Below are 15,313 nucleotides of genomic sequence, written 5' to 3' on the forward strand. Positions count from 1 at the left end.
CCTTAACTGCTGCAGAATATCATAATACACCTCAGCTGCTGCAGAACCTCCTAATACACACCTCAGCTACTGCAGAACATCATAACACACACCTCAGCTGCTGCAGATCCTCATAATACACCTCAGCTGCTTCAAAACCACATAAAACACCTCAGCTGCTGCAGAACATCATAATACAACTCAGCTGCTGCAGATCCTCATAATACACCTCAGCTGCTGCAGAACCTCATAAAACACCTCAGCTGCTGCAGAACCTCATAATACACACCTCAGCTTTTGCAGAACCTCATAACCCCAGCTGCTGGATGCATTCACTACAGTGTTTTGCCTGACATAACAGACGCGTCGGGCAGGTTTCTGTGACGTCTCGGATACTGTGCATTGACCCTGTGTCATGGAGACAAGGCATATTTAATATTATAAAAGTTTCAGAACCTGGTGTCTTACTTTGTGCAGCAGGAGAGTCCAGCAGATAGGATCCCCGATCCCCGATCTTGTCTCAAAGAAATCTCAGGCACTTAAACTCCTGGAAAATATTTAAGCCACAGGTAAATTGTTAACCCCTGCAGAACCTCCACCCTCAACAACCTCCAGGAAACACAGGAAATGTGTCAGTGACTCACAGAAACATTGCACGCCCTTCTTGTGCAGATTAACTCCTTGGGAGCATAGCAATAACTAATGAAATATAATATATATATATATATAATATACCTTATTATTCATTATATTTCATTAATTATAACTTTGTCTTGCTTTTGCTATGTGAGTGTCTTCGGCGTGCTCGAATACTATGTTCGACTCCCCGCGGCTGCATGTAGACAGTCACAACACATGCAGGGATCGCCTGTTTGTTAGGCATGTGTTGCAGCTGTCTAATAGCCATGATGAGACTTGCAGATGCGGGGTCTCGAATATATTATTTGAGCACACCGAAGACAATGGGATAGCACCTGAGCACGTTTAGATAACATCTAACCTGAGCACATTCGCTCATCACTAATCGCAACCAAAATGTTCGAACGTCACTTAAAGGGAACCTGTCACCCCCAAAATCGAAGGTGAGCTAAGCCCACTGGCATCAGGGGCTTATCTACAGCATTCTGTAATGCTGTAGATAAGCCCCCGATGTATCCTGAAAGATGAGAAAAAGAGGATAGATTATACTCACCCAGGGGCAGTCCCGGTACCATGGGCATCGCGGTCCGGTCCGGGGCCTCCCATCTTCATATGATGATGACGTCCTCTTCTTGTCTTCAGGCTGTGGCTCTGGCGCAGGCGTACTTTATCTCCCTGTTGAGGGCAAAGCAATGTACTGCAGTGCGCAGGCGCTGGGACTCTCTGACCTTTCCCGGTGCCTGTGCACTGCAGTACTTTGCTCTGCCCTCAACAGGGCAGACAAAGTACGCCTGTGCCGGAGCTGCATTGTGAAGACAAGAAGAGGACGTCATCCTATGAAGATGGGAGGCCCCGGACCGAGACACCCATCGGATCGGACCACAGCGGGTCCGCACCTGGGTGAGTATATTCTAACCTCTTTTTCTCATCATTCAGGATATATCGGGGGGTTATCTACAGCATTACAGAATGCTGTAGATAAGCCCCTGATGCCGGTGGGCTCACCTTCGATTTTGGGGGTGACAGGTTCCCTTTAAGGTGTTTGGCAATGTTCTAATACATATCTCCTGAGCACTAGAAGAGGAAACCTAAAAACAATAAAATAATGTAATAGTTGCTATAAGACCTTATCCGATCACATTCGCTCATCACTAGTTGTGATCCATTGCTGTAACCATCACAGTGTTTCACAAAAATAGTGCAGGTTTCACCAGCCTTTGATGAGTGAGTTTTTATTATCAGTAATTTTCACATATGAAACAAATAAATAAAGTACAGAACTTGTTCTATTCCCTGCAATGGCATCAAAGTGACATCAGTGATTTTTCATGGACCCATAAGCTTGTTTGGGTAATTTTGATCTGAGGCTCTGGTCAAAAACGGACCACTGACATGTGAACATCCACATAAACTAAATTGGGTTCATGTTCTATCCAAGAAAAATAGATGTTTGAATGAAGATGAAGTGCCAGTGATTGATGAGCTCCGTTCATGTGGTCTGTACGTCTGGCTACGGTCTATGTCTTCTGCTATATAAGAACCATCTGACTCATAAATTACCGGTGTACATGTATATAGATAGATCTAGGTTTGTATAGATATTGTTGCTATTCATTCTCCTTTGCTAGTGTTGGAAGGTATTTTGTTGGTTTGTGACATCATGTATGTAGCTGATGGAAAACCAAGAGGAAAGTGGGTTGGAATACCTTCCATCTTTGTGGGAACAGTTTAATGAAGCCCCCACTCTATTCCCATTGACTGTGCCCAGTACACAACGGCCATACAGATATAGTTGGTGGAAGTTTGGTGGAATAACATGATCGGCTGCACAGAGTCCAGACCTCTACCCCATCCAACACCTAGAATGGAGATTGTGAGCCCGGAATCTTCACAACATCATGGTCTGACCTCACAAATGATCAAGGGTCAAAAATTCCCACAGATGCCTTCAAAATCTTGTAGAAAGCAAGTTATGATAGACGTCATATTAATGCCTTTTATTGACAGGTGTAATTTCACTCCAAGTGCGATACATAGGACAAAACATGAGATCACACTCGGACCAATGTTACTCTAAGGCACTGTGCACATGCCCATTTTTTCCCTTGGATAGAGTAGGTCTATGGCAAGGAAATCACAGTATGCCAGAGTATGAGCTGATATTCACTTTGCACTCCGCCATGCAAGTCATTGAGTGCAGGGAAACCATTGGACTGCACTGGGATGATATCTGATTTACACTCACTGACAGAATGGAGAAGATGGAAAAAAAAATTTCAAACTATGATCACACTTTGAGCAAAATCTCATTTGCGTAATCAGCCCGATTCTCTCAGATGAGAGAATATACGGCCATGCATAGCTGCCCTCAGAGTTAAGCTCTAAGAGGGATTTAGTTTTCTTACACCCTTCCTGACACTCACATTCCAGCAAAATGGAGGATGGCTGACAATATGAATGTTTGTGTTTGTAGTCATTACAATTACAGGGTGACATCGCTAGTTGCTTTCCATGTAAACATAGTCTTATTGCTTCACCTTTCCTCCACCTAAAACTTTGATGACCTCAGATATCTCGTGTGTCACCTTTCCTCTAGCAGATAATCCTGGCTCACCTTTTACCTGACTATTTGTATTACTCAATCCAGTCTGCATCTGCCAATCTGATCACACAGACTTTCACCCTCGTCTCCTGCTGTCACTTGGCGAGCACATTGCATGTTTTGGGCCATATTTTACCCCTGGAGCATGCACCATTTTATTATAAACACCACTTACTCCAGAAATTCTGCTTAACAGTCAAGAAGCAAATTGTTGCGAATGCCAACTACCCAAAATGTTGCCTTGTATTGTTTTAGGCTTTGTACTCCTAATATTGGATGCATTTGAGGCCATAAAGGGTTTTGCCAGCACAAAAAGTTTTTTTATTTGAATTAAAAATGGAAATTAACAAAATTTACTAATAAGGATAAGAGATTCCATTCAATGCAATTTTTTACCCAAAAATTTGAAATCTCCTGAATTACTTTTTTGGGATTCAGTTTGTGCAAATTTATTGTGGCAAAATTCCCACCTAGCATCCTATACTTCTCATATCATCATATCTCCTGCCACGAGTTTCATTCAGGGCCATGCACCACTGACCAGCCCTCAAATGACATGTCATAGGTTCATCATGGCACTACTCACGTCACTTGAGGGTTAGTTAATGGGGCTCCTCACCGAGAGAGGATCGTAGGATAAGACATGTGGACTGGTAAGCAGCAATGTGAGTATTTTTTTAAATCACTGGAGCAGAGGAAATCCTATCTGTCAAAAGGTAGTATACAGCAAAAATAGATAATAGTAGGAGGTTAAGACCCAAATTTTAATATAGATGACTAAAGGTACCTTCACATTAAGCGACGCTGCAGCGATAGCGACAACGATGCCGATCGCTGCAGCGTCGCTGCTTGATCGCTGGAGAGCTGTCACACAGACAGCTCTCCAGCGACCAACGATGCCGAGGTCCCCGGGTAAACAGGGTAAACATCGGGTTGCTAAGCGCAGGGCCGCTCTTAGTAACCCGATGTTTACCCTGGTTACCATCGTAAAATGTAAAAAAACAAACACTACATACTCACATTAAATTAAATTAAAGGTACCTTCACACTAAACGATATCGCTAGCGATCCGTGACGTTGCAGCATCCTGGCTAGCGATATCGTTTAGTTTGACACACAGCAGCGATCAGGATCCTGCTGTGATATCGCTGGTCGTTGAACAAAGTTCAGAACTTTATTTGGTCGTCAGACCGGCGTGTATCGTCCTGTTTGACACCAAAAGCAACGATACCAGCGATGTTTTACACTGGTAACCAGGGTAAACATCGGGTTACTAAGCGCAGGGCCGCGCTTAGTAACCCAATGTTTACCCTGGTTACCAGTGTAAAATGTAAAAAAAACAAACAGTACATACTCACCTTCGCGTCCCCCGGCGTCTGCTTCCCACACTGACTGAGCGCCGTAAAGTGAAAGTGAAAGTACAGCACAGCAGTGACGTCACCGCTCTGCTCTTAGGGCCGGCGCTCAGTCAGTGCAGGGAAGCGGACGGCGGGGGACATGAATGTGAGTATGTACTGTTTGTTTTTTTACATTTTACGATGGTAACCAGGGTAAACATCGGGTTACTAAGAGCGGCTCTGCGCTTAGCAACCCGATGTTTACCCTGGTTACCCGGGGACCTCGGCATCGTTGGTCGCTGGAGAGCGGTCTGTGTGACAGCTCTCCAGCGATCAAACAGCGACGCTGCAGCGATCGGCATCGTTGTCGCTATCGCTGCAGCGTCTCTTAATGTGAAGGTACGTAAAGTTCTGAACTTTGTTCAACGACCAGCGATATCACAGCAGGATCCTGATCGCTGCTGCCTGTCAAACTAAATGATATCGCTAGCCAGGACGCTGCAACGTCACGGATCGCTAGCGATATCGTTTAGTGTGAAGGTACCTTTAAAACAGAGGAAATATATTCAGACAAACAATACCACAACAAATATAAAAAATATAAAGTGCTCAAATCTCACCAGTTCACGTGAATAAACAATGGTTCTGTGTTACTCCTTTGATGTCCAGAGCATGCCGTCCATAATCATAGGAGAAAGGAGGGGTATAAGTCACTAGTCGCACCCCGCGTGAGTCTCCCGTACTGATAAGGACAGTTCCCAAGTATGGTCCTGTCCTATAGAATGTCCCTTAATTCTCTCCTGATGTGTTTCATCCACCAGTTACAGTGGACTCATCAGGGGAGTGTAAACATGTACTGATAAATAACTATGAGTGGCGCTATACAGCACAAGGCAGTTTGCCTGCCGCAGGTACAACAATCACCACAAAAGATTGTAATTGATATAAAATGAATTTAAAATAGATGATTACATAAAAATGTATCCATCAGTATCTGCGCTGGTATAACTGTCTTTTGACACAAGTCTCCTGCAATGGTAGAGAATGAAAAGTAGTATGCACCAAAAAAGCTATATTAGCATGCTTATAAGTCCAATATAAAACAAACAGACCAGCAATTAAGCCTAGTCAGAAAAGAATGCTCAGTTCTTACCCTTAACCCACAAGGGAAAAGCTGACGATCTTGAGTGAAGATCCGTTGCCAGAAAAAGTCCTCCAGAAGCCGCTACACTGTCCGGGTGGGTGACTGGGCTGTAGACCCCCGTAGACAGCACGGCAATCTACCGGAGACAAACAAGAACCCCCTCAGTGCGGGTAGTGCGATTGGTGCCTGCGCAGGACCTGTGAGCCGTAGTACGCAATGTGACCACGCACGTGACGAGGGGTGAGGGTACGGATGGCGATATGGACCAAAAGAATCAACAACGCGTTTCGGAGACGTCTGTCTCCTTCCTCTGGTATGGTCCATACCTCCCAGTAACGATCCTTATATAGACGCCAGCCGTACCATTAGTTATTGGAACCCAAAAAGTTCTATCCCGCAGTTCAAACCATTAGGAACAATAGTATCTAAGGTAAAAATCCATTTAGTTTCTAATCTTGACATGGATTTTATGAAATTTCCTCCTCTCCAATGCGGATGTATCCTTTCAATTCCCACAATCTTCATGCTTTTTGCCTTTCCCTCATGTTGTTCAATAAAATGCTTCGAAAGCGGGTGACCCAAGAATTTACTATCAATATTACGAATATGTTCATTTATTCGAACCAACAAGGGTCTTTTTGTGCGCCCAACATACATTTTATTACAGGGGCATGTGATGGTATAAATAACCCCTGTAGATGAACACGTTATAAATTCTTCAATCCTCAGTTCGGTGTTGCCAATCTTCATTTGTTTATGTGTTTGAGTTTTTTTACACATATTACATTTTTTACAAGGAAAAAAACCTTTTAAAACATTTTGTGAGAGGGTAGTTTGAATAGATGCTGGTTTGTTTTGCACTGTGGGAGCAATATATGTGCCTAAATTACGGCTTTTCCTATAAATAAAACGAGGTACCTCCGTAATACTGCCCCCCAAGATTTTATCTTTTTTTAATAAATACCAGTGTTTTCTCACTATTCTCTGCAATATGTTTGAATTTGCATTAAACTGGGCAATTATTGGGATACACTCCAGATTATTATTTTTTAATTTAGGAGTAGGGTTTATCAATTCCTGACGTGGTTTCAAAAGGGCTGCTTCCCTAGATTCCTTCAACATATCTATGCTATACCCTTTTTCCAGACATTTAGTGGTTAGGGCCTCCGCTTCAACCTCAAAATCCTGTGACTTCGAACAGTTCCTATTTAATCGCATATATTGGCTTTTTGGAATATTTAAAAGCCATTGTGGGAGGTGGCAGCTGTTTAAAGGGATAAAACTATTGGTGTCTGTTGGTTTGTTAAAGGTTCGAGTTTGGATGGTACCCTTCTCAATAAAAATAGTTATATCTAAAAAATTGATTTGATGTGCACTAATATTATTAGTAAAATTTAAAAAGAATTCATTTTTATTTAAATTAATTAAAAACCGGTTCAGGGCCTCTTGGCCTCCTGACCAAATAAAAATCACATCGTCAATAAAACGTTGCCAGAGGACCAGGTCCGCGCGCAGCCCGCCCCCCTGCCGGTACACGAAGGTTTCCTCCCACCTCCCGACGTACAGGTTAGCGTAACTGGGCGCGAACCTAGTCCCCATAGCGGTACCCCACTGCTGGGAGTAATAATTATCCTGGTACATAAAATAATTGTGGGTTAGAATAAAATGCATACATTCACCTAAAAAATCGATTTGTTCATCTGGAATAGTTGAATATTTATTTAAAAAATATTTTGCAGCATCACAGCCCTTGCCATGGTCAATCACTGTGTACAGGGAAGCAATATCTAATGTGCCGAGAATATAATAGTCTTCCCATTTGATTGTTTCCAGGCATTTTAAAATATGGGCACTGTCCTTCAAATATGCAGGTAAATGTGGTACCACTTTCTGAAGGTGGCAATCCACTAATTTAGATAGATTAGCTGTCAAGCATTGGATACCTGATACTATGGGCCTCCCAGGTGGGTAATTTCTATTTTTATGTATCTTAGGTAGATAGTAAAATACCGCCAACCTGGGATGCCCATGGTTGATAAACTCAAATTCCTGCTGGTTTATGTATCCCAAATCTAGACCTCTGGTGGTCAGGGATTTCATTTCTCTCATGTATTCGTTGGTGGGGTCATTTTTTATTTTTTTATATGTACGAGAATCACTTAGAAGAAGTATTGATTCCCTATGATATGTGTCATTATCTAAAATCACAATCCCCCCCCCCCCTTATCTGCTGGACGGATCACGAGATCCTTCTTCTTTTGTAATACTATTAAAGCATTCCTTTCTCTACGTGTCAAATTGTATTTAAATTTCTGACATCTCTTCTCATTAACTTTGCGTAGATCTTCTATTACGTTAGTTTGAAAGGTCTCCATCTGTTCAGAATATTCGTTACATGGATGAAAATGAGATTTGTTCCTAAGATTAGTATGCACATAGGTTTTATTGGATATACGCGTCGCTTAATGTGAAGGTACGTAAAGTTCTGAACTTTGTTGAACGACCAGCGATATCACAGCAGGATCCTGATCGCTGCTGCCTGTCAAACTAAACGATATCGCTAGCCAGCACGCTGCAACGTCACGGATCGCTAGCGATATCGTTTAGTGTGAAGGTACCTTTAAAACAGAGGAAATATATTCAGACAAACAATACCACAACAAATATAAAAACTATAAAGTGCTCAAATCTCACCAGTTCACGTGAATAAACACTCGCAAGTGTTTGTTGGAGATATAGGATCAGGCACCGACTCCCGTGAGACCCACCCACCCTCTTGGTGCCTGATCCTATATCTCCAACAAACACTTGCGAGTGCATGGCGTGAGCATGTCCATTATGTGTCCAAATTGAATGCTGAGGAGAATGATTTATTTGCCTGCCTACTAGCAAACCGGACCCATGTCTCTTTTTCCCCCCTTATTGTCTTGGGTGTAACATTTCAAATTTTTGTGGTTTTAAATGTTTTTATACAATGTGTGGTGTGTGGTTAACGGATATCAATAAAATGTTGTGATTTTATATGTTGATCCCTGCGTATGTGCATGTCTCTTTCCCTCTCCTTTTTGCATTGTCATGTGCATGATAGCGCGACAAATACTGCCTCTCAGCGGCATAAAATCATTACTACCGGTCAGAGAGCAGCAGCTCCAACACTTTCAAATGACAGCGTAAGCCTGCAGCTGTGAGGTTTACCCACAGTCACAAGTGTTGGCTGATGGGACTGCTACTCTCATCAGCCTACGTCTGCTGCCGCTTTTAACAGCGAGAGCAGGCAGCTACTTATGGGAGTTTCCATAACCCAGCGCCTGTGATATAAATAATTAAATAAAAAAATGGCATGGGTTCCACTATATTTTTGACAACCAGCCAGGCAAAACTGACAGCTGCAGGCTGCAATCTTCAGCTGTCAGCTTGAGCAAGTCTGGTTATCAAGAATAGAGGGGTCACAACATCTGTTTTTAAAAATTATTTACATAAATGATGAAAAAAATGGCAAAGGGCCATGGATATTGTCCGGGATTAAACATGCGAGAAATACAGCAGAGTCTCGCATGTAAATACCCAACATTGATGCCGTCACTCAGGAGCGGAGCGTGCGGCTGCATATCTTGCTATGCGCCACACGCTCCGCTCCTGAGTGACGGCGGCAATGCCGGGTATTAACATGCGAGACTTGGCTGTATTTCTCGCATGTGTAAGCCCACCGGCATCAGGGGCTTATCTACAGCATTCTGAAATGCTGTAGATAAGCCCCCGATGTATCCTGAAAGATGAGAAAAAGAGGTTAGATTATACTCACCCGGGGCGGTCCCGCTGCGGTCCGGTCCGATGGGCATTGCAGTCCGGTCTGGGGCCTCCCATCTTCTTACAATGACGTCCTCTTCTTGTCTTCACCCTGTGGCTTCGGCGCAGGCATACTTTGTCTGCCCTGTTGAGGACAGCACAAAGTACTGCAGTGTGCAGGCGCCGGGAAAGGTCAGAAAGACCAGCATCTGCGCTCTGCACTACTTTGCTCTGCCCTCAACAGGGCAGACAAAATACGTCTGCGGTGTGAAGACAAGAAGAGGATGTCATTGAAAGAACATGGGAGGCCCCGGACCGCGACGCCCACCGCAGCGGGACCGCCCCTGGGTGAGTATAATCTAACCTCTTTTTCTCATTTTTATCTTATGTGCAGAATTGTTGTGAAATTGGATTCTGGGCTCCCCCGGTGGCCACTTGTGGAATTGAACTTGTGTTCATCATCCCCTCTGTTCACCTGCTCCTATCAGGATGTGGGAGTCGCTATATAACCTTGCTCCTCTGTCAGTTTCTTGCCGGTCAACAATGTAATCAGAAGCCTCTGTGCATGTCCTGCTACTAGACAACTCCCAGCTAAGTTGGACTTTTGTCCTTGTGTGTTTTTGCATTTTGTTCCTGTTCACAGCTGCTGTTTCGTTACTGTGTCGGGAAAGCTCTAGTGATCGGAAATTGCCACTCTGGTGTTATGAGTTAATGCTAGAGTCTTAAAGTAATTTCTGGATGGTGTTTTGATAGGGTTTTCTGCTGACCATGAAAGTGCCCTTTCTGTCTTCCTGCTATCTAGTAAGCGGACCTCGATTTTGCTAAACCTAATTTCATACTACGTTTGTCATTTCATCTAAAATCACCGCCAATATATGTGGGGGCCTCTGTCTGCCTTTTGGGAAAATTTCTCTAGAGGTGAGCCAGGACTGTCTTTTCCTCTGCTAGGATTAGGTAGTTCTCCGGCTGGCGCTGGGCATCTAGGGATAAAATAACGTAGGCATGCTACCCGGCCACTTCTAGTTGTGCGGCAGGTTTAGTTCATGGTCAGTATAGTTTCCATCTTCCAAGAGCTAGTTCTCATATATGCTGGGCTATGTTCTCTCGCCATTGAGAATCATGACAGTTTGACCGGCCCAAAAAGGGTTAAATTACTGCTGAGAAAGGAGAGAAAAAAGAAGTCTGCTACAATTTTTTTTTTTTTTTTTCCTCTAGTTCTGAGTGTGCTCTTAATTGAATCACTTGCTAGTCTGCCTATACTGCAGCCTTCCTCTCTTTCTCTCCTTCTAATCCTTGAATGGCTCTGTGTTCACCTGTTTGAAATGGATCTTCAGAGTGTGGCTGCAGGTTTGAATAATCTCGCCACAAAGGTACAAAATTTGCAAGATTTTGTTGTTCATGCACCTATGTCTGAGCCTAGAATTCCTTTGCCTGAATTCTTCTCGGGGAATAGATCTCACTTTCAAAATTTTAAAAATAATTGCAAATTGTTTTTGTCCCTGAAGTCTCGCTCTGCCGGAGACCCTGCACAGCAGGTCAGGATTGTAATTTCCTTGCTCCGGGGCGACCCTCAAGACTGGGCTTTTGCATTGGCACCAGGGGATCCTGCGTTGCTCAATGTGGATGCGTTTTTTCTGGCCTTGGGGTTGCTTTATGAGGAACCTCATTTAGAGCTTCAGGCGGAAAAGGCCTTGATGTCCTTGTCTCAGGGGCAAGATGAAGCTGAAATATACTGCCAAAAATTCCGCAAATGGTCTGTGCTTACTCAGTGGAATGAGTGCGCCCTGGCAGCGATTTTCAGAGAAGGTCTCTCTGATGCCATTAAGGATGTTATGGTGGGGTTCCCTGTGCCTGCGAGTCTGAATGAGTCCATGACGATGGCTATTCAGATCGATAGGCGTCTGCGGGAGCGCAAACCTGTGCACCATTTGGCGGTGTCTACTGAGAAAACGCCAGAAAATATGCAATGTGATAGAATTCTGTCCAGAAGCGAGCGGCAGAATTTTAGACGAAAAAATGGGTTGTGCTTCTATTGTGGTGATTCAACTCATGTTATATCAGCATGCTTTAAGCGTACTAAGAAGCCTGACAAGTCTGTTTCAATTAGCACTTTACAGTCTAAGTTTATTCTATCTGTGACCCTGATTTGTTCTTTGTCATCTATTACCGCGGACGCCTATGTCGACTCTGGCGCTGCTTTGAGTCTTATGGATTGGTCCTTTGCCAAACGCTGTGGGTATGATTTGGAGCCATTGGAGGCTCCGATACCTCTGAAAGGGATTGACTCCACCCCATTGGCTAGTAATAAACCACAATACTGGACACAAGTGACTATGCATGTTAATCCGGATCACCAGGAGGTTATTCGCTTTCTGGTGCTGTATAATCTACATGATGTTTTGGTGCTGGGATTGCCATGGCTGCAATCTCATAACCCAGTCCTCGACTGGAGAGCTATGTCTGTGTTAAGCTGGGGATGTAAAGGAACTCATGGGGACATACCTTTGGTTTCCATTTCATCATCTATTCCCTCTGAGATTCCTGAATTCTTGTCCGACTTTCGTGATGTTTTTGAAGAACCCAAGGTTGGTTCACTACCTCCGCACCGGGAGTGCGATTGTGCCATAGACTTGATTCCGGGTAGTAAATACCCTAAGGGTCGTTTATTTAATCTATCTGTGCCTGAACACGCTGCTATGCGAGAATATATAAAGGAGTCCTTGGAAAAGGGACATATTCGTCCTTCGTCATCTCCCTTAGGAGCCGGTTTTTTCTTTGTGTCTAAGAAAGACGGCTCTTTGAGGCCGTGTATTGATTATCGACTTTTGAATAAAATCACGGTTAAATATCAATATCCGTTACCACTGCTTACTGATTTGTTTGCTCGTATAAAGGGGGCCAAGTGGTTCTCTAAGATTGATCTCCGTGGGGCGTATAATTTGGTGCGAATCAAGCAGGGGGATGAGTGGAAAACCGCATTTAATACGCCCGAGGGCCATTTTGAGTATTTGGTGATGCCTTTTGGTCTTTCAAATGCCCCTTCAGTCTTCCAGTCCTTTATGCATGACATTTTCCGCGATTATTTGGATAAATTTATGATTGTGTATCTGGATGATATTCTGATTTTTTCGGATGACTGGGACTCTCATGTCCAGCAGGTCAGGAGGGTTTTTCAGGTTTTGCGGTCTAATTCCTTGTGTGTGAAGGGTTCTAAGTGTGTTTTTGGGGTTCAAAAGATTTCCTTCTTGGGATACATTTTTTCCCCCTCTTCCATCGAGATGGATCCTGTCAAGGTTCAGGCTATTGGTGATTGGACGCAACCCTCTTCTCTTAAGAGTCTTCAGAAATTTTTGGGCTTTGCTAACTTTTATCGTCGATTTATTGCTGGTTTTTCTGATGTTGTGAAACCATTGACTGATTTGACTAAGAAGGGTGCTGATGTTGCTGATTGGTCCCCTGATGCTGTGGAGGCCTTTCGGGAGCTCAAGCGCCGCTTTTCTTCCGCCCCAGTGTTGCGTCAGCCTGATGTTGCTCTTCCTTTTCAGGTTGAGGTCGACGCTTCTGAAATCGGAGCTGGGGCGGTGTTGTCGCAGAGAAGTTCCGACTGCTCCGTGATGAGACCTTGTGCTTTTTTTTCCCGTAAATTTTCGCCCGCCGAGCGGAATTATGATATTGGGAATCGGGAGCTTTTGGCCATGAAGTGGGCTTTTGAGGAGTGGCGTCACTGGCTTGAGGGGGCCAGACATCAGGTGGTGGTATTGACTGACCACAAAAATTTAATTTACCTTGAGTCTGCCAGGCGCCTGAATCCTAGACAGGCGCGCTGGTCGTTGTTTTTCTCTCGGTTTAATTTTGTGGTGTCGTACCTACCGGGTTCTAAGAATGTTAAGGCGGATGCCCTTTCTAGGAGTTTTGAGCCTGACTCCCCTGGTAATTCTGAGCCCACAGGTATCCTTAAAGATGGAGTGATATTGTCTGCCGTTTCTCCAGACCTGCGGCGGGCCTTGCAGGAGTTTCAGGCGGATAGACCTGATCGTTGCCCACCTGGTAGACTGTTTGTTCCTGATGATTGGACCAGTAGAGTCATCTCTGAGGTTCATTCTTCTGCGTTGGCAGGTCATCCTGGAATCTTTGGTACCAGGGATTTGGTGGCAAGGTCCTTCTGGTGGCCTTCCCTGTCACGAGATGTGCGAGGCTTTGTGCAGTCTTGTGACGTTTGTGCTCGGGCCAAGCCTTGTTGTTCTCGGGCTAGTGGATTGTTGTTACCCTTGCCTATCCCGAAGAGGCCTTGGACGCACATCTCGATGGATTTTATTTCGGATCTGCCTGTTTCTCAGAAGATGTCTGTCATCTGGGTGGTGTGTGACCGTTTCTCTAAGATGGTCCATCTGGTTCCCTTGCCTAAGTTGCCTTCTTCTTCCGAGTTGGTTCCTCTGTTTTTTCAAAATGTTGTTCGTTTGCATGGTATTCCTGAGAATATCGTTTCTGACAGAGGGACCCAATTCGTGTCTAGATTTTGGCGGGCATTCTGTGCTAGGATGGGCATAGATTTGTCTTTTTCGTCTGCTTTCCATCCTCAGACTAATGGCCAGACCGAGCGGACTAATCAGACCTTGGAGACATATTTGAGGTGTTTTGTGTCTGCGGATCAGGATGATTGGGTTGCTTTTTTGCCTTTGGCGGAGTTCGCCCTCAATAATCGGGCCAGCTCTGCCACCTTGGTGTCCCCGTTTTTCTGTAATTCGGGGTTTCATCCTCGATTTTCCTCCGGTCAAGTGGAATCTTCGGATTGTCCTGGAGTGGATGCTGTGGTGGAGAGGTTGCATCAGATTTGGGGGCAGGTGGTGGACAATTTGAAGTTGTCCCAGGAGAAGACTCAGCTTTTTGCCAACCGCCGTCGTCGTGTTGGTCCTCGGCTTTGTGTTGGGGACTTGGTGTGGTTGTCTTCTCGTTTTGTCCCTATGAGGGTTTCTTCTCCTAAGTTTAAGCCTCGGTTCATCGGCCCGTACAAGATATTGGAGATTCTTAACCCTGTGTCCTTCCGTTTGGACCTCCCTGCATCCTTTTCGATTCATAATGTTTTTCATCGGTCATTGTTGCGCAGGTATGAGGTACCGGTTGTGCCTTCCGTTGAGCCTCCTGCTCCGGTGTTGGTTGAGGGTGAGTTGGAGTACATTGTGGAAAAGATCTTAGACTCTCGTGTTTCCAGACGGAAACTCCAGTATCTGGTCAAATGGAAGGGATACGGTCAGGAGGATAATTCTTGGGTCACTGCCTCTGATGTTCATGCCTCCGATCTTGTCCGTGCCTTTCATAGGGCTCATCCTGATCGCCCTGGTGGTTCTGGTGAGGGTTCGGTGCCCCCTCCTTGAGGGGGGGGTACTGTTGTGAAATTGGATTCTGGGCTCCCCCGGTGGCCACTTGTGGAATTGAACTTGTGTTCATCATCCCCTCTGTTCACCTGCTCCTATCAGGATGTGGGAGTCGCTATATAACCTTGCTCCTCTGTCAGTTTCTTGCCGGTCAACAATGTAATCAGAAGCCTCTGTGCATGTCCTGCTACTAGACAACTCCCAGCTAAGTTGGACTTTTGTCCTTGTGTGTTTTTGCATTTTGTTCCTGTTCACAGCTGCTGTTTCGTTACTGTGTCGGGAAAGCTCTAGTGATCGGAAATTGCCACTCTGGTGTTATGAGTTAATGCTAGAGTCTTAAAGTAATTTCTGGATGGTGTTTTGATAGGGTTTTCTGCTGACCATGAAAGTGCCCTTTCTGTCTTCCTGCTATCTAGTAAGCGGACCTCGATTTTGCTAAACCTAATTTCATACT

General features: G+C 44.6%; 2 protein-coding genes across 2 annotated transcripts in view; both read right to left on the minus strand.

Moving 5' to 3' along the window:
* LOC143808722 (cytochrome P450 2B11-like) overlaps positions 1–426 on the minus strand; it is a 77,377-nt gene extending 76,951 nt beyond the window's left edge. The window contains exon 1 of the mRNA XM_077291657.1: positions 269–426. The gene's annotated coding sequence lies outside the window, so the exon portion shown is untranslated. The remainder of the gene's footprint in view (positions 1–268) is intronic.
* Positions 1–15,313, minus strand: part of LOC143808719 (cytochrome P450 2C14-like) — a 564,240-nt gene that overhangs the window by 541,103 nt on the left and 7,824 nt on the right. The gene's annotated exons all lie outside the window — the stretch shown is intronic.

Source organism: Ranitomeya variabilis, chromosome 2, assembly GCF_051348905.1.
Source record: "Ranitomeya variabilis isolate aRanVar5 chromosome 2, aRanVar5.hap1, whole genome shotgun sequence".
Classification (NCBI taxonomy): Eukaryota; Metazoa; Chordata; class Amphibia; order Anura; family Dendrobatidae; genus Ranitomeya; species Ranitomeya variabilis.